The sequence below is a fragment of the Lemur catta genome, chromosome 2, assembly GCF_020740605.2.
Source record: "Lemur catta isolate mLemCat1 chromosome 2, mLemCat1.pri, whole genome shotgun sequence".
NCBI lineage: Eukaryota > Metazoa > Chordata > Mammalia > Primates > Lemuridae > Lemur > Lemur catta.
This window is the reverse complement of record NC_059129.1, coordinates 75,602,747-75,626,099: the sequence shown is the minus strand read 5'-3', so window position 1 is coordinate 75,626,099 and position 23,353 is coordinate 75,602,747. Positions and strand designations below refer to the sequence as shown.

The window sequence follows — 23,353 nt, the reverse complement described above, 5'->3', positions numbered from 1 at the left end:
TCTTTGTTGCAAACAAAATTCTTAGATTCAGATAGTTTGGAAACTCAAGTTCATAGATCATAGGAAAAGCAGAAGAATGTATTGTTTAAATTTGGAATCCTGTTTGGGACATACTTTGCTGCTGGGTACTCTAAGCAGACACAGTTTGAATGGCAGCCAATAATTTAGTATGGAATTTATGTTTCAAACCCTCCTTTATCACTCAGCAGTCTGCTGTCTTATAGAACCATTACTAAAAAGCCTAAGAAATCACCCACAGCATAGACTGTCCTATGGTTTCTATATTTGCACTTGGAGATAAAGTGTGTTTATACATAGTGCTTGGGTATCTCTTTTACAGCCGACTATACTGGGTAATGTATAACAATGGAGACTTCCTCCTCCGTAGAAGGACACATTGTTAAATTTATCATTTTTTATTTCTTTCCTTAGATGATTTGTTTTGTTTTACTAACCTAGTAACAGATAAAAATGAAAAGCCCAAAAAAGGTCATCTTAAGCTAACTTCAACCTTACCAAATGGAAATGAATTCTTGCTATTCATTGTCCTTAATCCTATTCATTCTTCTTAAACAAAACAAGAAAAGTATATTCCAAGACAATCAAAAAAATTGTTATATCATAAGATGTGCACATATACTCTGCTTGATATTCTGTATGTTTAATTTAACTAGAATATAGAAAGCACTCTTATAAGTAGGGAAGTTTCTTAGTAGCTTTAGTAATAACAAATCTTATGCAGGATAAAATGCAGGTTTAGATCTGTTAATTTTACTTTATGTTTCTCAATTTAAAAGATGAGTCTTATGGGCAGGACATGGACAATGTATATAACCTGAGCTTTTGTACCCCCATGAAGAGCTGAAATAAAAAAAAAAAGAAAGAAAAGAAAAGCTGAGTCTTTAAAAAGTTGAGGCAACTGAGTTTTAAAATTATCATTCTCTAATGAAAATCTTGTGGGAAAAGAAAGGAAGGAAGAAAGGAAGGAAGGGAAGAAAAGTAAAATGAAAAAAAGGTGGAAGAAACTTTTCCTGGCTTTTAAGAAAGTGTTAGAGATTTACCAGGACAAAAATATAGGAACCTCAGGAAAATGTATTGGATTATGTTCTTTTTCCTTAAATGCTCAGTTCTACTCTTTAGGTAATGAGAGAAGGGAAAAGACTGCAGGCAGAATACAGCTTTCTCTGTGGTAGTAGCTGAGGCAGTTTAATTTCAAAGGCCAGGCAGCCTGTTGTGGAGGAACTTAGAATAAAGAAAGTTAAACATGAATTGAGCAGCGTTAGCTGGCTGTTAACCAGCTGATTGCAGAACTTGAGAAACTCCCAGCAGAGAAATGAAGTAACACAACGTTAACCAATACCCTCACGCTTCTCTGCCCCTGAGAGCTTTGCTTAAGCCACAGCAAACTGAGAAGGCAAAAGGAGGTTTGGGTTTTTTCCCATTTTTGGGAAATGGTGTCAACGTGCATAATATTGGGTGATTTATGTGTTTTTGAGGCCTGTGAAAGACAAACTAAAAATTTTTTTTAAGCTGTTATAGAATTTATCTTAAGCGATCTGACTTTAATTAAGCCCTTAAGGTTTAAGGATTTTTCTGTTTTTAGTTTCTTGCTTAAAAGCTGTTGCCTACCTCCTTCACCAAAACATAAATGAAAATGATGTTTGTTGCTTCACTGGCCAAGGACCTAATATGTCTGTGCTTGAAAATAGTCTCTTTTGTTTTTGTAGTAATTATAACTGCAATTCTCCCAAGTTACTTTGAAGACATGAATTATCCGCTGTTTATCTTTGTAAGGAAAAGGTGTAAGAAATCTATAAAATGGACCTATCAGAGTTGGCAAAATGCATTCTCTAAAAAATAATTTGCTAAAGATTTAAGGCCCATAGATGATTTGATTGATAATAGTAGACCACTGACATCACCTGGACAATCAAGTTGCTGCCAACTTGTCTTGTTTATCTAAAAGATCTTTGCAAATATAAGGTTCTCTCTCTTTCTCTCTCACATACACACACACACACACACACACACACACACACATACACACGCAAGCCACAGGTGGTACAGTAATAGGGATAAATGGACTTTATTTTTCTTTGATATACTTGTGCGTTAAGTAACTCATTTTAGGCCTTTCTTCTTTGATTGAGGCACCACAGCACAACAGGAAAGGAAGAGGCATTGCTGAGTTCATAATGCTATTTCAGTGTGGCAGCCTAAGTGTACATGAGGAAATGACGCCCCGGGCCTGTATTTGGAGCTCTGCAGTTACTGTGACGACAACACACACTAATGGAAAACAAAGAGGGTCTGCTCCCTAGGGTGAGCCAGGAAGAGTTGTGCCAGCTCAGATTTTTCCTAATTATTCTATAAGCCTTGAAATGTGACACGGGAGGTATTCAAGGCTCTTTGTGTTTCATTAACTGTTTAGTAAGTGACACATGCTTGAAGAGCAGCCTGGTATTTGGATCAGGGAGTGGCCTTACATATAAGCTTAACTTTCACATGCTCTCTTGATAGATATCATCTTCTGGTTTGGATACCACCAAACCAACTGCTTTGGCCATAACCTGTTGTTTGTTCTGGTCCTTAAGGAAGCCAGCTGCACTGGTAGGGTTTACTCAGGGGCCCCTCAACTTTAGGTAACACATCCCTACCTTCGACATTCTGCTCATTCCATAGGTAATATCTATTTGTAATGTAGGTCAGCTATATAATATATATATCTATATGTGTTTAATAATAAATTTACTATATAAAAATGATGATAATAATAGCTAGCTTATAATCAAGATTACTATGTGCCAGGAATTATGCCAAATACTTTACTTGGATGATTTAAACAATTTTTAAAAAAATTTCTTAGTCACCCTTAGAAGGTACATGGATGACTTTATTTCTTTCTCATAACAACCCCATGAGGTACTATTTTTAATCCCTATTTTATAGATTAGGAAAATAAAGTTTATAGATGTAAAATAACTTGTCCAGTAGTAGATTTGAAATTCAAACCCAGGCAAGGTGACCTTCTTTATCCCATATTTTCAATCACTTTTTTGCAATTGAGACAGTCATTCAAGGAAGACCCCCACCTAGATGACTATGAGATGTTTCAATGAAAGGTGTAGAATGTAACACCACAAGGGCTCAGCTGCCCCTGTAGTATGAAAGACACACTAAGAGCAAAGAATAAAGAGATTTAGAGTCAAAAAGTCAACAGGGTTTCTCTTCCAGGGCCCCAAAGTGGAACCAGAAGCTTCAGTGGCCAATGGAGTTGGGAAACTCAGGAAGAGGTAGGCCGGTTATTGCTGGGGCAATGTGGTTCTTGGTTTCTACACTGTGGAGTTGATTCCCGAGGAGAAGATGCCATGGAGCATTTGACTTTATGATATATTATGGCTACTGTGGTAGCCACATTGTTTGATACCATTGGAATTTTGGTCTGCTGTTGCTCCTATTGACAATTCAGAGCCCTGCCTTCTATTGTAACATTTGAATGCTCTGCTAGTCTCTGCTTTGGTCATAATCATTCAGTTTGTAAAGTGGGGTCAAGAGTTCTACCAAATACTTATCCCAGCCGTTGGTAGCGATATTCCTTCAAGAAGCCTTTGGTGGTGGTGGTGGAGGAGGTGTGTGTATGTACGTATGGGTATTTGTTAGAGGAGGTAGTGAGGAAGGGGACAGAAAGTTTTGTTCCACAGAACAGCTTCTTATTGGCTCCCAGTGACTTTGTTCAGGTGGTGAGTTGCCATTCTGGCAGCGTGTTGTGCTTTCAGAAAAAATAAAACAGCTTGTTATAGTTTAAGGAAAACCACCTAACACTTTTCAGCCAGTGGTTTGCTACTTTGGAGCAGTGGCATAAGATATTTTATTGGCTATTTTATTTAATTTTTTAATCTTTATTTACCAAGATTTGCCTGCATGATGTCTAAATGTCTATTTAGAAATAATTGGAATTTTTGAGTTTCTGTTTGCATATCTGGCATGTAACTTCCAGATTGTCTGAAGTAAAAGGAGAATAGTTCTAATAAAACTTTGATGGAGCAGATAATGCTTTGCTTTCTCTTATGCCAGTGGCCATAAATATTCTATTTTCCAGTGTATCAAATATCCCAGGTAATGGGATTGATTATCCCAGGAAGGTGAATGTTTCACATGGAATGAATGCATATAACAGAATGGATCTCTACCCTCTGAGAAATTAAATTCTAATTAGTTGAAAACAGTATCTTGTCACAACTATGCTAACATACCCCAGCACCCACTAACATACACATACACATTCATTGTTGGTCAATGCACAAGACTTGTACTGCTGCTTACCTGACAGGCTAAACATCTTCCTGAAGCAAGTATACTCTTTGATCTGTGGCACAGACATATTTAATCCAAACCAATGGCAAAAAAAATAAAGACAGAGATATATTACACTTCACCAAGGCCCTCTGTTTCATTGACATGGTATCTCTTGATTTCCTTGCAATAAACTCAGAATTTCCCTTTTGTCCTCTCCTGTCTTTATGTAAAAATGTATAACAGTGTCAAAGGAAGAAAAGAGTTAGTGTTCTATCCTTTGAAGACAAAGGATTTGACTGGTTGGCTTCTGGAAGTATTTTTTTTTCTCATTCAATTATTCTAAATTTCTCTTGGCACAAAACTGAGTGATAATTTCCACATAGTCTTTAGCTAATGCCTCTTAAAAGGAAGATATTAGCAATTTATCATATTCACTCAAGAGCTATCTAAGACTTCTTAAGAATTCCTAGTTCTCTTGGCACTTCTGTACCTGGTCTGACTGCGAGCAGGAAGGAGGGTTCTGAGTCTCACACTGTCAATAATTACATGGCTTGGTCCTGGGGTCACCTATACTCTGCAGGAAACCAAAAAGAGTAGAAACCTTTAGACTCTGAGCTGACTTGGAACCATCAGATCATCTAGTCCTGTGGTTCTCGACATGCCCTGTGCATCACAGTCACCTGAGTTGCTTTAAAAATACAGATGCCTGGGCTGTGCCCCCAAGGTTCTGATTTAAGGTCCTGAGAGGATCAAGTACTGGTCTATTTTGGAAGCTTTTGTGTGATTTTAATGTGCATCCAGGGTTGAGAACCAGTTTTCTAGTACCAATTCATCATTTTGAAGAAGACAGTACTAGAATGAGGGAAGAGCAGTCACTCAGCCGAAGATACAAAGTCCTCTGCAGGTAGAATTGGGTCTGCTATTGAGCCCACCCAACACTTACTAGTGGGCACTTTCCACACCTTGCAAGTGGCTGTGCTTCTGTCTCAAGTGAACTGACACTCAGGATCATTGCCTGAATTTGCTTTTATGATCTTGACTAAGGATCCTTGACTGCTTCCTGGGTCCATTTCTGTGACCACACTTCAGTTCTGTCTGTATAAGAGGTGGAACATGTAGTTGAGCAAGGACCAGAATTTACGTCCCCTGAGTCCCAGTCTACTGCTCTTTCTATCACATGATTATAATGAACAATAAATTAATATGTTAGAGTACTTTTGTATATTAGGCACTAACAAATCCAGTATATGAGGCAGATACTCCTATGCTCTATATTTTACAGATAAAGAATCTCAGGGAATTGCCCATCTCCCCTCCACCTCCCCCCAGCAAGCAGGTGGCAAGTCTAGGATGAGTCCTGACAATTGGACTCCTCAGCCTGTGCTGGTAATCTCTTAATCACTTTGCTATTCTGGAGCCACTCTGAGTATGTAAGGTGCTGAATGGCAGCTGCTTCCTTGTTTCAGCATCAGAGGTCTTATGGCACCTGGCTTTGGTGCCCTTAGTTCCTACTAACTGGGTTTTCTGCCTGACTGGAGATTGAGTCCTTGCCTTCCCCTCTATTTTCCCAATGAGTGACCAGGTTAGCGGCAACCTGTTCTCTTCAAGACTGTTTTAAGGTGCTCTATTTCCCTCAGTGACTTTGTTTCTTAAGTCCTGTCTTTCCTTTCCCTTGTGGACCAATATAATATTTTATGCCTTACTTTTGAACATATGTTCTCTTTACCTGTATATAGATGCTCTAAACACAAACTCTACTGTCCTATTTAGACCGTTGACATTTTCCCCTAGTGCTGTGAGTTTGGCTGTGTTCCCCGTTTTCCCTGGGATTCCCCGGTCTGGACTTTTATACCACTCCCTAACTTCTCTCATAATATCAGCAACAACAGGAAGGGATTAATCATTTTGCTTCTCCTACAGCAGCAGGTGTATTGGAAACAAGCTGGTATGTTCTGTGAAACTGCCAGGTCAGTGGGTCAATGTACTCTGAAGAACTTTTAAAATCTTTATTTTTAGGTAGCACGTATGGAATTAATTTTCTGACTGATTTTGTTACTTTGAAATTCTACAGAACAGACTTTTTCACACCTAGGAGAAAACCTGTATGCATTATTTGGCTAGATGAACCTTACTGAGATGAAAATAACCATGACAATACTGTAGCATAGAATATTCTAAGCAAAAGAAAGTAAACAAAAAGTGAAAGATTAATAAAAATAATTATTCTGTAAGGAATATTTACATGTAAATTCAAAAAATTTAATGTGAGATTCAGTTATGACATGGCACCGTTTTTAGAATCACCTTGCACAAAACAAGTGCTCAGTGTTTGTTAAATTGAATCCATTAAATGTCATGAAATTGAGAAAGTAAACATCACTGACCAGTTTCCATTGATTGAACTGAATGTAATTTCTTCCTTGATAAACATGGTGATGATAACTAGTGACCATGGGTAATTATTGCTGTTTCTCAGTTTTCTCTAAACCTTTAATGGTCACATATTGCTTTTTTAACAATATAAATTAAAAATCAACAAATGTTTTAAGTGTTCATTAGAGTATCACAGAATAACCAATGCATAACTGAATGGGAGCTGGACTTAGTAGCTTTAATTAGCATAATATTATATATGTATGTATTTCCATTAACTGACTAGAACTCTTACTTTAAAATACAATGGTATAAAACATAACTATTGACAAAAGTCTACTTGCAACTTTTTGCCCAAAGCCACAACCAGGCTCTTATTGTAGTTCATTAGCTGGAAATGCCCCCATCCTTGGAAATCTATTTTGGAGTTTGGATTGCTCTGCTCCTCTCCAATTGGTAAAGCAACAGCTGCCATTTAATTAATGTTTCTGCTGACAGTTCCGGCTGAACACCATTAAATTTCTCTATCAGCATCAATACTATCCATGCTACTCTAAAAGGAAATATTGATTATTGTTGCTTGATTTTTCCTTATTTCACCATAGCTTTCTTTCTTGCATCACTTCCTCCAAATTCCAATGATGCCATTATTTACATCACCATTCACATCTTCCAGGGAATAAAGTCCCAGTGGAACACATGTGTTCCTGGTGATGTATTGCCATGGAATCTCACCAAAACGAGCACGTGAAACACTGAGCTCAAACAGAGGAGAGGACAAGGGGGAAAACCAGATGAAAGTGACTTGCAGTTTCTCAGAAAGTGAAAAATTTTGTCTTTTTGAGAGAGAGATTACAGAAAAGCAGAGCTCTTGTTTTCTACACAGTATTCAAGATTAAAGACCTCCAATTCAATTTATATCTGGATTGTATTGTTATTTCAATTTCTGTTCCCCGACGCTTTCATAAGAGTTGGATTTCAGTAGTGCTATCGCTATTATTGTGTGAGAATTAAATAAGATGTGGGCTGTGTGAAAGCACATGACTATAGAACAAGGTCCCCTCAGTCTGCTTATCTTGAAGAATACATCCTGGGGCTCAGTCAGGCAAGGCCCCTGCAATTGTAGCTGGAAGAGGGGCTGGACTGGTGCTGAACTGGGAGCATGACTGGGAGAACACAGGATCCAAATGGTGTGGCATTAGATGGCAAAGAGTGGTCCAAGCTAGCAGCTGGCACCTGAGGGTCTACCATGCAGGTGTGGGGTGGAGGATGGCGGGTGGAGGATGGCTGCCTTCTGACACAGGCAGGGAGTCAGTCCGTGCTTGGGCTAGCTTGTCAGCAGGAACAGGAAGGAGAGCAGGGAGATGGAATTCAGGAATAAAATAGCTGTGGAGGAGGAGCCTTCCTAGAGCCAAGAGTGAGATGTGAGTGAGATGCCAGCATTGTAATACAACATCAAAACAACTAAGGCATACTAAATCCCAGTACTGGACTAGAGCTCTGTGTCTCTCCTGCTTCACAGTCAGTCTGCATAATTCACTCATTCACTAAATATTCACTGAGACTCATATGTGTCATGCACTGAGCTAGGGATTGAGATACAACGGTGCATATTATATTATCTCTACTCTCTAACAGGTGTTACAGGTAAAACAATGGCAATTTCAGTGCCATGTGACTAGTGAGTAAATGGTTTTGTGGGAGCACAGAAGTGGGAGCACTCACCTGGTTTGGGGAGGTCAGTGACTGGTCCAGAGATCATAGATGGGATAAAGTGACTCTCAGTGTGGGAAAGGGAACTGCAAAGGCTGAAAACAAGATAGGGCCTGACAAACAAGGTCTAAGGGAATGCAACAGAAATGAATGTGATTGAAAGGATGATTTGTTGCAACAAGTCCACATAGCTCTACAAATGGTGAAGAACTAGTAAGTTGCATTCTTTCACTTACATGATAATTTTAATGTTTTTAAAGATAAGGTGATGGGCTGAGTGTGGTGGCTCGCGCCTGTAATCCTAGCTCTCTGGGAGGCTGAGGTGGGAGGATTGCTTGAGCTCAGGAGTTCGAGACCAGCCTGAGCGAGAGTGAGACCCCGTCTCTACTAAAAATAGGAAAAATTAGCCAGGCGTGGTGGCACGGGCCTGTAGTCCCAGCTACTCGGGAGGCTGAGACAGGAGGATTGCTTGAGCCCAGGAGTCTGAGGTTGCTGTGAGCTAGGCTGACACCACGGCACTCTAGCCTGGGCGACAGAGTGAGACTGTGTCTCAAAAATAAATAAATAAATAAATACATAAAATAATAAAATAAAATAAATAAAAATAATGTGATGAAGAGGATCCACTATATACATATATGTTCACCATACTTAAATCTTTAGTGGCCATAAATGAGCCAGCCAAATATGCACCTCGTGAGCTGGAAAATTCCTTACCCTCACCACCCACATTGCTGAGCATTCTTTCCAAACAGTGACCACTCTCGATATGTCTGAAACAGGTGATGAATTCTTCCTATGAAAGTATTTGCTTTGGGACTTTGACAGTTTTATGCACTTTGAAAAAATACTTACATATATTCAACACTCCACTTCAACTGCCTAACTGCTGCTTAGGCAGTGAACCTGTGTGATAGCCAGGAAGTTTTTGAAGCACGAGTTGAGAGTATTGTCTTACCACATATTAAAATGAATTTTGAGCCAGTGTGTTGGTGCATGTCTGAAGTCCCAGGTACTCAGGAGACTGAGGCAGGAGGATCACTTGAGCCCAGGAGTTCTAGACCAGTCTAGGCAACATAGTGAGACACCATCTCTGAAAAAAGAAAAGAATTTTGAAATCACACTAATTCAAGTACTTTGGTAGTGGTATCAGAATCAGTTCACATCAGATAAGGAGATCAAGGGAAAATAGTAGAAAGTCCAGAAAAATATGCACCTATATATTGGAATTTTGCATTAGAAAAAAGAGACATTTCAAAACTGTAGTGAAAATATGAATTACTCAATTAACAGGGTTGAAATAATTGGAAGAAAATGAAATTAAATCTCTATGTTACACCTTATACCAAAATATGTACAAGATGGACCAGAAACTTAAGTGTAAAAAAATGAAAATGAAATACTATAGTAAAAATAAATAAATAAATAAAAATTTTAAAAAAGTATATAGGTGAGGTGGGGAAGACCTTCCTAAGAAAGACAAAAAAATAGTAAAACAAAAGACTAAAGCATTTGACTCCAGAAAAACTGAATGAAACTTTTACACTGAAAGAAATCTCCAATAACCCTCATGAACAAAGTTAAAATTCAAACTGCAATTTGTGACAAAAATAATCAAGGACAAATATCCTTAATATAAAGAACTCTTTTAAATGAATAAGGAAAAAGAGACACAACAGGAAAATGGACAAATGACATAAATAATTTGCAAAAGTGTTTAACCCTACTGATAATTAAAAGTTCAAATTAAAAGAAGGTAGTATTATTTTACCCAACATATTGGCAAAGACAAAACAATTCAGCACCCAGTATGGTGATGGTATGAGGAAATGGTCCCTATATATTGCTGGTGGGAAAATCAGCTGGGACAAGCTTCCTGAAAAACAATTCAACAATATGTGGCAACAATCCTTACAATCAGAAGAAAAATAAGGGCACTTCCATTTTGAAAACTAGAAGAGCCTAAACACATGCAATGCTTTTGAGAGTGCATTGTTTTCTCTTCCTCCTATTCTCAAATCTTGCCTATTGACTTCTAAAAATTTGGCAGACCTAGAGACTCTTATTTTTTTCTTTTAAAAAGAAAAGCCAACATACTTCTTCCTTAGTTGCTTAATAGGATTTCCTAGGAGGGACCTTGCTGGATTAGAGTTGTTGAAACAAGGCTGCACAGTCCATTCTGCCTAATCACTGAAATGTCAAGTACATCTTGATGGCAACTTATTTCCTGAGTAATGTTATTATCAAAACATACACCGATAGCCAAAATGGATACATTTATGACTAAATCCTGAGGGTGAGGGACTATGGAGCAAGTGCATAAAATGTGGCACTGGACCAAGGAACTCCTTGCCTTTGATCACTACTTAGCAGAAAACTACTCAGGCTTATTAGGGTTGGACTGATCCAGGAAAGGGGTACTAAAGCACAAGTTCCGGGCCATCTTTTAAGTTCAAAAGATTTTGAAAAAAATCTGAAAAAAAATTGTTTTGCCATAACATCTGTGGATACTGGTAGATGCTCAGAGGTGTTTGACTCTAACCTCTTTTTATGAGAGATGAAGCTGAGACTCAGACAGTTTAATTTTCTCAAGGTCATATAGTTTATTAATTCATATATATGAATTCACAGACAAGCCACAGCATCGTGTTGCACATCTTCCTAGAATCCAGAACACCGCCTGTTTTGCGGTATTTCCCAAGGTACCTGTTGTATAAGAGCTCATGCTTTCTCTGTCTCATCATGCCTCTGGCACCCCGGATGACGGACTTTTTGGCGGATGTCTACCCATCGATCCTGCCTGTTAGCATGGGGGATGGAGAGAGGCTGGTGCTAACCTCGGTCCTAGTTACAGAGTGGTGTGTGGGGTGAATGCATCCTGTGAGGGGGGTCCTGTGAGGGTGGTACATGATTCTCAGCTGCTTCTTGCTGCACTGAGAGCAGGGACATTTTGTGAATGGGTAAGAAGCAGTGATGTGAGTAAAATCTCACTCAAGACCTCATGTGCTAACATTCTGCTTTCTTTTGGGGAAGCCCTGTTTTGGAAGAAGCCACTGTTAGAAGGTTACCCAGAGTGAAGCTAAGCATTAAGCATTTTAAGCCAAACTGGCCGTCTAGATCATCTTTTGCTGTTTGGTCCTGCAGAGCATGTGCTGAGATGAGTAGTGTTGCCCTGCCATGTCAATTATCCTTGCAAGTGTTTTTTTCATACTGGGCACAAGTGAATGAGATCTCTTTACTTCTCTCATACCCACAGGTAAAGAGGAGCGAGCCCAGGCATCATATAGAATTCTGTTAATTACGATGTAAATTTGAATAATGGCAACAACTGTGCTTTATTTCCAACTTCTATTTAGTGATTGCCAGAACAAGTAATTTAGCTAACAGTGCATTTCTTCAATGAATTCATCACATTGTCCATATGTAGCCCCCATTTCTTTAAACAGCCTAGCCAATAACATTCTCGTGTCCTTGTTTCATATTATCTTTCAGTCTCCCTCACATAATCACACTGTGACTTGTGGGAATTGTTTCCCACCTTCCCTTTCCCTCTGGGTTCAACCCTTGATAAGTGCAATTCTGTTCCCCTCCCTGCCATGGAGACCTTCTGATCAGGCTTTTTAATCAACTTTACATGCTTTTCTGGGCTTATTCCTTATTATCTCCTATTTCTTTTCAGAAATTCTTTCTTTTAAAAAATTTGAAAATAAATCATTCATATTATTTTTATTGACAAATTAGAATTGTATATACATTTATGGGGTACAATTGGATATTTTGATATATGTATACAATGTGGCATGATTAAATCAAGCCAATTGACATACTCATCACTTCGATTACTTATCATTTTAAAAGGTGAGACATTTGAAATTTACTCTCCTAGTTATTTTGCAATATATCACATTATTATTGACTGTAGTCACCCTGCTATGAAATAGATCTCAAAATGTATTCCTCCTGTCTATCTAAAATTCTGTACCCTTTGATCAACAACTCCCCATTCCCTCCCCACTGCCCCAGCCTCTGGTAACCATCATTTTACTTTCTACTTTTATGAGTTCACATATATGTAAGATCATGCAAGAACCCTCTTTCTGTTATTTCTTCTGCTCCAGCCAGTCTTAGATCCTCTTTCAATATCAGTATTTATGAAAACTACACTGATCAAGAGACTTATTAATGTTGTAGAGAAAATTGTTATTCACAAAGGATAATTTCTTATCAATGATTAACCTTCAACCTCAAGATTTATTATCAATTTCCATTTAAAACTCTTAATCCCAGTCATTCTCTGAGACATATCCATCTTGGAGGAAGGAACTGAGTTTGTAGAACAAGTTACCATTCAATGAGGGGTCAAAACGGACACTTGGGAATAGAAGATGGCCTGACGTGCCTCTCTTCTTAGGTTTTGATATTTGTTTTTCTTTTCTGGAATTTGGTGCTTTGAAGGGGAATAGTACCTATTGTACTAAGATATTGGGAGAACATGGCCTGAGTACAATGATGGTAAAGGGTATTTAATATACTAAAAGGTCAGAATCTTTGTTACCTAAAGTCCTCAGCTAAATTCCAGAAATTTTTCAGAAGTGCATTGGAGCAACAGCTTAACTTTAAAAGGAGAGTTATAAATGGATATTTAAAATGTGTATGTAGAATAGGTTGGGCACCATTTTCTGAAATATTCTTGAACAGATTTTGCATAATGTTGTTGTGTAATTACTTTCTCTTACTCAACTTATTTCTTCACTAATAGTGGCTGCTTTATTTGCCTAGTTTGGATCACACCAAACAGAAGGTTACATGTAACCTCCTATGTTGTGTGTGATCTGTCCCTAACTATAGAAACAGTTATCTAAAAATTTTCCCAGTGTCTGTTACTTAGAGCCCAATTAAACAGAATGACAAATTAGGAATCATGACGCCAATAGACCCAATCTATGAAGTGTCATGTAAATATGACAATCATTATTGTTAATTTTAATATAACTATTATAGCTATTGACTTTAGAAAGAAAAAAATGACATAATAATAATAATCACAGTTTATTTTTATTGGGTACTTCCTATGTACCAGGAGCCATGCTAAATGCTTTATGTGCATAGGATAATAATTATTATTCCCATTTTATAGATATAATCATGCTATTTTTTGAATTCTTTCTTAAGACATGATCTGACCTATTGTCATCAAAAATTTGGGCTTATCTGAACTTCAGATAACTAGAGTTTAGAAAACACAGTGAAGCTCATGAAATAATTTTTTTACCTCATAGATTTTCTAATATTTGATACATTTGATTTGTATATAAAATTCACCATGAAAAAAAATTTACCCACAAAGATACTATCGAAGAGTCAAGAATGTAAGCCATATTCAGAGCCATTTTAACTTTTTAAACCTCAGAAAAGATCTTTTATTATTTTAGTAATAGTATCATCATAATATATAATAACATGTTATATTATTAAGATGTGCTGGGCTGTCCTTCATAGGGAATGGAAGGAAGATGGACAGTGCCTGGCCACCATAAATACAACAAGGACTGTGGGCTGGTTTCAGAAGAGGAATTGAGTTAGCTCTGAGCCATCCATTGTTTCATCCCAGATTCCTCAAATGACTAGTTCAGGTTATAAATTATATTTGTCCTTGTTGAAAGCTATCTGCTCTTAGTGAGAGCAAATCTTCAATCTTCATTGGCATCTCTAGAGCTACTTGAACTGACCAGCCCAGACTGTGTTTTTTTTGCAATTCAAATTAACATTGATTTATACTTGAGATGCATTTTTATGGAGAAATCTTAATTATGCTCACTTTAAAACAGAGATCCATTATACTTCTGTCTGATATTATCCTCTTTAGATAACTAATGAGTGCGATACTCTAATAGAAAGAGGAATGACTCCCTCTGGGGAACCCAGTGAACAGCTCACCTACTGTCACCATGTCAACTGCAGACCCCTCCCCGAGCAAACACTGCTGGAAGAAAAAAAAGCACTAGCGTCTCAGTGGGATGCACAAGTTACAGAGAAGAGGTCCTACTTTCTTTCCCTCTGTTTGCATACACTGACTATTCCTAAATTCATGAGATTGTTGGGTCTGACATGTGGCTAGTTACCTCTTCCTTTACTTCTTGTCCTGGGGTTGCGGGAATTGGAGGTGGCAATAAATACAGCATGGGAGGTGTTAACTAAAAACAATTAAGGAATCACAGCTATAAGAGTGCAGCATTTTTGTTAAAGTGAAAAATTAGAAACAAACATATGTTTTAATAATAGGGTACTGTTAAGAAAAGGTAGACTTTGAGTTGCTTTCAGTACATTCACATAAGGACAATCTTTGCAGACAAAATTTGAGAGAGTAAATGACTATTTAATAAAATAATATATTTAGTAAAAATAAATGCATTACAGAAAGTACTTTAAGATTCTATTGGAAAAATTAGAAGACTATATTTCAAATACTAACAGTAGTTATCTCCGTTTGGAGAGATAAATGTGTGAGTTTGTTTCTACAGCGAGCATGAATCATATTTAATACGGAAAAAAGTTGAATTATTGTAAAATAATTTAATGGATTAGTTCACATGGCCAAATAGATAAGGAATACTTCATTTAAACTCATAATTTATTAAGATATCCTCTGGAGGTCATGGTGCCAAAATTGTATGTATTAATATTATATATAAATGTATTTACTTATACCCTACCTTCTTCTATAAAAGATTTTAAAAGGTACTCATAGATTTCATAGGGATTATTATATATTGCCCCAAATAAAACCATGTCTCTATGTTTTTAAGTAAAAAATTTCTTGATTAACATATGCATGTACATTTTGCTTTCCTAAGAATACATTTGTTTATTTTTTTAAAAATTAAACAATCATGAATTTATAGAAACATTGGAACTACAGTACAAAAACCTTTCTTCCTCCACCTCCACCCTAAACCATTGGAGGGTAATTTTCAATGTTTTGTCTCATTATTTCTTTGGTGAATATTACCTACAAACAAAGATATTCTTTTATATAACTACAACACAAACATCAAGATTAGGAAATTAACATTCATACACTATTACCATCTAATCCTCAAAACCTATTCAAGTTTCTCAATTTGTCTTCTATAGCAAAAGAATTTATTTCAGAACCCTACATTGCATTTAGTTGTGTCTCTTTCCTTTATTTCAGTCTGTAACATAACCTTAGTCCTTTTTTGAAACTTTTGAAGATTACAGGCCATTTATTTTGTAGAATGTCCCTCATTTTGGGTCTGTCTGATATTTCCTCATGATTAGATTTAGATTATGCATCTTTGGCAAAGCAGTTGTTTTTAATACCAAAAACTGTCTTTTTTTGATACCAGAAGTATAACTTTATTGACACAAGAAGGCCGTAATCTCAATTGGCTTTTCATATGACTCCATTATTTATAACTTTCACATCATTTTTTATTTTAATCAGCCTGTTTTGCTGCATGAATTGTAGCAGAAAGTCTTGCCTTTGACTGCCCAGGTGGTCTAGCTCAGGATTTCTCAACCTTAACACAATTGACATTTTGGGGTGGTTAATTCTTTGTTGTGGGGGCCCTGTCCTCTACATTGTAGGGTATTTGTCAGCATCCTTGGCCTCTACTCACTAGCACTCCCTGACCCCAAGCTGTGACAATCAAAATGTCTCTAGACCTTGTCAAATGTCCCCTGAAGGGTGAAATTGCCCCTGTTTGAGAACTGCTGGTGTAGCTCTTTTTTTTTTTTTTTCTGATCTGAACTACTGGAATTCAACTCTTCATGAAACAGATAGAGTCATTTAGGCACTATCTTTTCTTCCACTTGAGTTCTATCTTTTACATGGAATCTTCTTTTAAATATAACCAGATGGAAGACTATCTTCTTCCATCACATTCTAACAATGGTATCTCCTCTAAATACTAAATATGCCCAATTGGTGCAGTATCCATTTTACTAGCAAGCACCAGTCTTGGTGAATACTTTAAAAAAAAAAAACAAAAACTTTGGTGTTTTGGTGTTTATCTTGCAAAGTCCATTATAAAAACAAAACTAAAATCAAAACCAGGTACCTCCCATTTTCCTCAATAACAAATATAATTTTCTGATTCCATTGTTCTTTCTGTTCCTTAAGGACACATTGTTGGGTTTATATATTTTGGCAAGTAGTTATTTTCCAAGTAGCAGTTGATTTCATACCTTTTTGTATGTTTGCTCATTTTCACCTTATTGTTTTGTATTCCTATCTAATTGGAAGCTCTTGAAGGGCAGAAAGTCATACCTCTTTTGTGTTCCCTACAACCCTGAAATATGGCTAAACTAAGTACAGTGGATACTCAATATATACTGGATTCAATTCAACTGCCTATACTGGAAGTGTTTGAAAACTGAGTATTTTAAAATATGCCAGATTCCCATCAAGTTTAACTTCAGAAAGTGCAAAAAAGAGATTCACTAAAATATATAAATTTTCTAGTAATTAATATTAGTCATTTGCCTTAATATTCTCATAAAGCAAATGGAAGCTAAACTAGCAGAAATATGCCTCAGGCAGGCTTGGGGCTTGGGTCTGTTGGCCAGTGTTATTCCGGGAAAACTGAACTTCCATTCCCTCCACCTTACAGCAAACTTAGAAAAACATGCCCGTGTGTTACCAATCACACCTGTACACAGTTAGTACTGATTGAAAACTTTGCAACATAAAGATTGTAAGCAACAGCACATTGCCAAATTCAGTCTTTAGCCTGTATTTTTACTTTCTTTTCTTTACAACTATTCCAATATTTTTCTACCTTTCTAATTAAAGTGTATAATTCTGCTACTTGAGAGGCTGAAGTGGAAAGATCACTTCAGCCTGGGAGTTCAAGGCCAGCCTGGGCAACATAGCGAGACATCATATCTAAAAAAAAGTGTATAGGCCGGGCGCGCGGCTCACGCCTGTAATCCTAGCCCTCTGGGAGGCCGAGGCGGGTGGATCGCTCGAGGTCAGGAGTTCGAGACCAGCCTGAGCAAGAGCGAGACCCCGTCTCTACTAAAAATAGAAATAAAAATTATCTGGCCAACTAAAAATATACATAGAAAAAATTAGTCGGGCATGGTGGCGCATGCCTGTAGTCCCAGCTACCCGGGAGGCTGAGGCAGTAGGATCGCTTCAGCCCAGGAGTTTGAGGTTGCTGTGAGCTAGGCTGACGCCACGGCACTCACTCTAGCCCGGGCAACAGAGTGAGACTCTGTCTCAAAAAAAAAAAAAAATAAGTGTATAGTCCTAAAAAGAGGGAGAGAAGGCAAGAGGGTATGAAACACCTTTAAAAGTAGCAAATGGGAATGTCTTAAATGATCCTCATGGTGCTGGCTGCCTTTGTGGGGACCAAAGCCCAGGAAGGTTGGTGCAGTCTCTGGGAGAGCTCCTGGGTGCCCTTCGTCGCACTGCAGTCTTCATGCTCAGTTCCTGGATTCTTAACTTATATAAAGGAGGTTAAAGGATTGTGAATCCTTTGCTTGTACTTACTGGGATCTTTCCACTATTATTGCCTTCACCATTTGGAGGCTTTTGTAGTGATTAAAATTTTTCTGAGAAACTTGCATTAAGTCAGGGAGAGCACCCAAGATTCTATTTCTATCTATATCATATTTGACTTTTGTCTGTTATACATGGAAATGGCTTTCAAGAGAGCCTCCATTATTTCCCTTTGAATGGAATGGAATGAACTTAGTGTTTCCCCTTGAATTTTAAAAACCAATTTTCTATTTAATACTTTTCCACTTACCAATAAAGAATTTTGTTTTTTTTTTTAAATTCCATTGAATATTTAATAATTTTCATTTGGATTTTACTTTCATTGTTCATTTATTTGACATATATTTTTAAGGCCCTACAATGTTATTGTATCGTAAATAGGCACTTTAATGGTATCAAAGCAAATGATCCTTCCTCAGGGATTGTCCATAAAGTAAAGTTAAAAAAACAACACACGATCTTCTCAGGTTTAGTCAGTTTGAAAGTATTCAGACCTGATTTCATATCCAGACTATGACTGAAAAAGCCTATGCTCTACCATGCCCACAGTGTTCCCTCTAGGGTATAGACCTTAATTAGAAAGGTAGGAAAATATTGAAATAGGTGATGAGAAAAGAAAAGTAAAAATATAGCTAAGAGACTTTGAGATTTGGAAATGTGCTGTTTCTTTCAATCTCTATGGGGCTTAACATGCGGTTTTTGGAAGAAGTAAAATTTATGACGTACTTTATATTATGTCTCTGTGACCAATATATGTGTTGTGGAGATAATTTGATGCTTTTAGTTCTTTAAATATTGCTTCTTAAATAAATCCATTCAGTCCATTAACCATAGTTAATGTTTTCCCACTGGTTTGTACATGTCATAGCTAAAGACCAATGTAGACTAATGGGGAAGGAGAAAGAAAAATTAGTACATTCATGAATTATTCTCTGTTCTCACTTTAGACAAGTTAATTTTCCTTAAATTATCAGGTTCTGTCTTAATCATAGGCCATTTGTGGTTATCAAGAAATAAATGTTTGTATTTTTGGCCTTCACAGTCTTACATTTTACACTGAAAGCTAAATTCAATTAGTCCTTTAACACCTTATCACAGACCAGTCAATGTGGGAATCAAAATGTTAAAAAATGGATAATTCTTAGATTGCAAAATTGTTCTCCCAGTGAAAATTGAACTAAGACTCGAGGAAGACTATTCTGTTGAATTAATATTCAAATGTTACAATTGTGTTAAGAGAGCAACTTGTTTCCAGAGTAATCATATTAGAAATTAAGGAGCATTTATGTCACAGCAGCCTGAGAGAGTAAATTAAACTTCATCCAAAAAATGGCCACAAAAAATTAAGCCCCACCCAGGATTATCTTTCATTTTGTAAAGCCAGAGGGTAAAGGATTATACCTATGGTATGCTGCATGTTTGGATTCTCTAGTGCTATAAATGAAGGGGAAAAAGCTTAGACTTTATAAAGACTATTGTTTCATTGATTTCTGCAGTTTATTTTTATTTATTTATTTATTTATTGGCACCCAATTTCTCCAGTTTAAAGCAATTTTGCTTACAGTACTTTGTAACTTCATCACTTTTCTTATCTTCCACATTTATGACATAGAAAAATAATTTGTACATTAAAAACATTTAAAATTACCTCAGTAATAGATTTTCCTTATGAAAATTATAACTTTATAGGTCAAGCTAAGGTACCATTTGATTATTCCCCTCTCCAGTACCCCCATATTAGTTCTCACTCTAGATATAGTCACTATTAACAATGTAATGTATATGCTTCCAGACTTCTCCAGGGAATTGGCCATGGAGAAGATATTTTTCTGTGTATTTCAACATAATTGATATGTACATTATTTCGCCTAACAATATGGCTCAGACAATTTTTCATGTTAGTACAAATAGATCCACTCATTTTAGAAAATTGCAATGTGGTTTTCCTTAAAAAGGATGCAAAATTATTTAGCCATTCCTGGTTTTGTGAATATTTAGGTTGTTTTGAATTTTTCACTGTTAAAAAATAGCATTGCAATGAAGATCCTTGTACTTGCTTCCTTGGGCACATGGTTAGGTGACTTTGGGGTAGATACTAACAGTAGAATTTCAGGGTGATGGAGTATACAAAATGATCTCTGAAGGGGCTATACTTGTACCTGTATTCCCTCCAGCTGTGTATGAATATATTCATTGAATTTGAATTTCCTCCACTAAAGTGAGGTTGAGTACCAGTTTAGACAAATCTTGACCATTTTTATTATTTCTTCTGTGAATTACCAGTTTATATCATTGACCTACTTTTCAATTAGATTGATTTTTTTTCTTTCTTTAAATGATTTGTTGATTCTAATCCTTTGTTGTTATTTACGTTGAAATATCTTCTTCTGTTTACTTGCCTTTTCAGTTTTATACTGCTTTGGTCATTAAGGTGTGTTAAATATTGATATAGTTAAATTCATCATTTTTTTTTTTGAGACAGAGTCTTGCTTTGTTGCTTGGGCTAGAGTGCTATGGCATCAGCCTAGCTAACAGCAACCTCCAGCTCCTGGTCTCAAGTGATCCTGCTGCCTCAGCCTCCTGAGTAGCTGGGACTACAGGTGTGCGCCACCATGCCTGGCTAATATTTTTCTAGGTTTTAGTTGTCCAGCTAATTTCTTTGTATTTTTAGTAGAGACAGGGTCTCGCCCTTGCTGATGCTGGTCTTGAACTCCTAACCTCCAGCATTCCACACACCTTGGCCTCCCAAAGTGCTAGGATTACAAGCATGAGCCACTACACCCAGCCAAATTCATCTTCTTTAATGGCTGTTGCTTTTTGTATATTATTTCAGACAGTGTTCCTGCCTCCAAGGTAATACATATTTGCCTGCATTTTCTTCTAATAATTTCTTTATCATTCAAAAAATTTAAGTCTTGATTATACTTTTGTGAGTGATATAATATAAAGTCTAACTTTATTTTTTACAAATGTTTAGTTAGTTCTTCTCATTGATTTGAACTACCATACCGTTTTTTTCTCTTGATTTGAAGTTCATATTTCATAAATGAGTTGTTTACGTACATGTACAGATACAAACATACATATTTATACTTTTAGTAAACATATTAGGTTGGTTCTATGATTATTCCCCATTTTACAGACAAGGAAACTTAGGCAGAGAGATATCAAGTGACTTACCAACAACACATGGTCAAGAAGTGGTAGAGCAAGAAATCAAACCCAGGAGTTGAGTAGAGTCTGTGATCATAGTGACTACACTCTCTATAAAATTCCTGTTTGTGTGTGGGTCTGTTTCTGGACTCTATTGTGTTTCTTCAAACTACTTGTGTATTGTTGCATCAATATCTCATGGCTTTAATTACCACAAACATGTAATTTCTGTTTGATATCTATTAGGACAAGTTCTCTCTCTTCATCTTTCTTTTTTGAAAAATGACTTTAGTTACCATTGTTCATTCAGTTGTCTGTATAAATTTTAGAATTTCATGAAAAATTTTATTTGTATTTTGAATATGATTGTATTGAAATTATATTTATAATTTGAGATAGAACCTACATCTTAAAAATGTTTAGGTTTTCATTTTTTCTCTTATTCATGTCATCTTAAGATTTTTCAGTTAAGTTTTGTAATTTTTTTCCACAGAGGCTTCATTTATTTCTATTAATTTTATTCCTAGGGACTTTATTATTTTTGTTGCTATTGGGGATGTGATTTTTTTTCCTTCAATTATATTTTAAAAACAATCAATGGCAATATACAGAAAAGTTGTTGATTTTTTATGTCTTGCCATCTTACTGAATTCTATTCTTAGTTATAGTAATTTTTCATTTGATTATCTTGAATTTTCTATCATTTCCTCAGTAAATAAGAGCAGTTTGTCTCTTACATTTCAATGTTTATACCACTTAATATGGTTTTACTTATTTAATTCCATTGGCTAAGATGTCCAGTCTAATGTTGCATAGTAGCAGTGGCAGTGGGCATTCTTGTTTTGTTCCTGACCTTAGAGATAATATTTCTAATAAGTATCATGCTTGCTGTATATTGAAGTAGATACCCTTTATCAAACTAAGGAAGCTTCTTTTTGTTCTTTGTTTTCATATACACACACACACTTATACATTATGTGTACATATATAATCACATTTGAGTCTTCGGGGCATCTCTTGAAATTATTTCTCTCCTAAATCATATGACTAAGTTAGCGAATTACATTCATTGTTTACTATTAAAAATCTATCTTTTGCATTCCAGGGATAAACCTTACCTGATCATAGCACATTATTCTTTTAATGATTGCTATTTAGCAATTTGCATCCATCTTTGTACATGGAAGAGGATATGGTTTTCTTTCCTTATGTAGTCTTGTTTAAAATTTTTAGAAAGCTTATGACACAATCTTAAGAGGCTTGGTAGCTTCTCATCTTTTTCCATGCTTGTTTGTTTAAAATATAAATTTCCATTTCTTTAAAGAGTTGGTAAAAGTTGCTTATAAAATTTTGTGGACCTGATAAATTTTTTGGTGGGTGGGGGTTATATATTTGAACACTACTTCAAGTTTTCTGTGCCTTTGTTGGATTGATTTAATTTTCTTCTGCTTTTTTTCTGATAGTGTAAAAATAATAAATTGTATTTGTGTTTTTCTAGTAAATCCTATTCAATTTTTAGCACATATAACTGAGTATATTTTCTATTAAAATCCAGAATTAATCAGTGTCTCTATGCTCATTAAACAAACCCAAAATCTTTGTATGCTTCAATCTTTCTTGAAGTATTCCCTCCTATTCCAATTCCTCCCATATGGACATAATTTGGAATTTTAGTTCTATATTGTTATTTTAAAAATCACTATTGTTTAAAAAACATCAACACTTATCTAGGGTTAATAATGTAATTTAATGGATTTTTTTGTTCACTCTGCTTCTCAGAACCTCCTTATTACTATATGTACTTTTATTTTGGCTGGCACAGTTATATCAAAGAATTGTTGTAGATGGTAAACTTTCTGGTTCCTTCATGTTTCATACTTGAATGATAGTTTTATTGGGTATCAAATTACAGGCTTAACATTTTTTTCTTGTTCCTTTTATTTCATTCATGTGTTATCAAAGAGATTCTGTTTTTCTTTCCCAAGATTTTAGCATTTCTAGCCTTTATTCTTGATTTTCTAAAATGTTAGTATAATATCTAGGTATGGATTTTTATTTAAATTTATCTTACTCAGAACTTGATTGGTCCTTAAACACCGACTAAACTAATGTATATATTATCTTCCTTTTATTCCCACTAATAATCTCTTTTAGTAATTCCAGTTAGGTGGATGATGGAACACTTGGCTTTATTTTACATGATTCTTAATTTTTATTTTATACTTTATATCCCTTCATCACTTTTTATTGCATTCTAGAAGAAATTTTTGGCTTAATGTTACAGTCAAG

General features: G+C 36.1%; 1 protein-coding gene across 2 annotated transcripts in view; it reads left to right on the top strand.

Annotated features, from left to right (window-relative positions):
* Positions 1 to 3,246: 3,246 nt before the first annotated feature.
* Positions 3,247 to 23,353, top strand: part of FILIP1 (filamin A interacting protein 1) — a 167,671-nt gene continuing 147,564 nt past the window's right edge. For both annotated transcript variants that reach the window (XM_045543906.1, XM_045543905.1), the window contains exon 1: positions 3,247 to 3,293. The gene's annotated coding sequence lies outside the window, so the exon portion shown is untranslated. The remainder of the gene's footprint in view (positions 3,294 to 23,353) is intronic.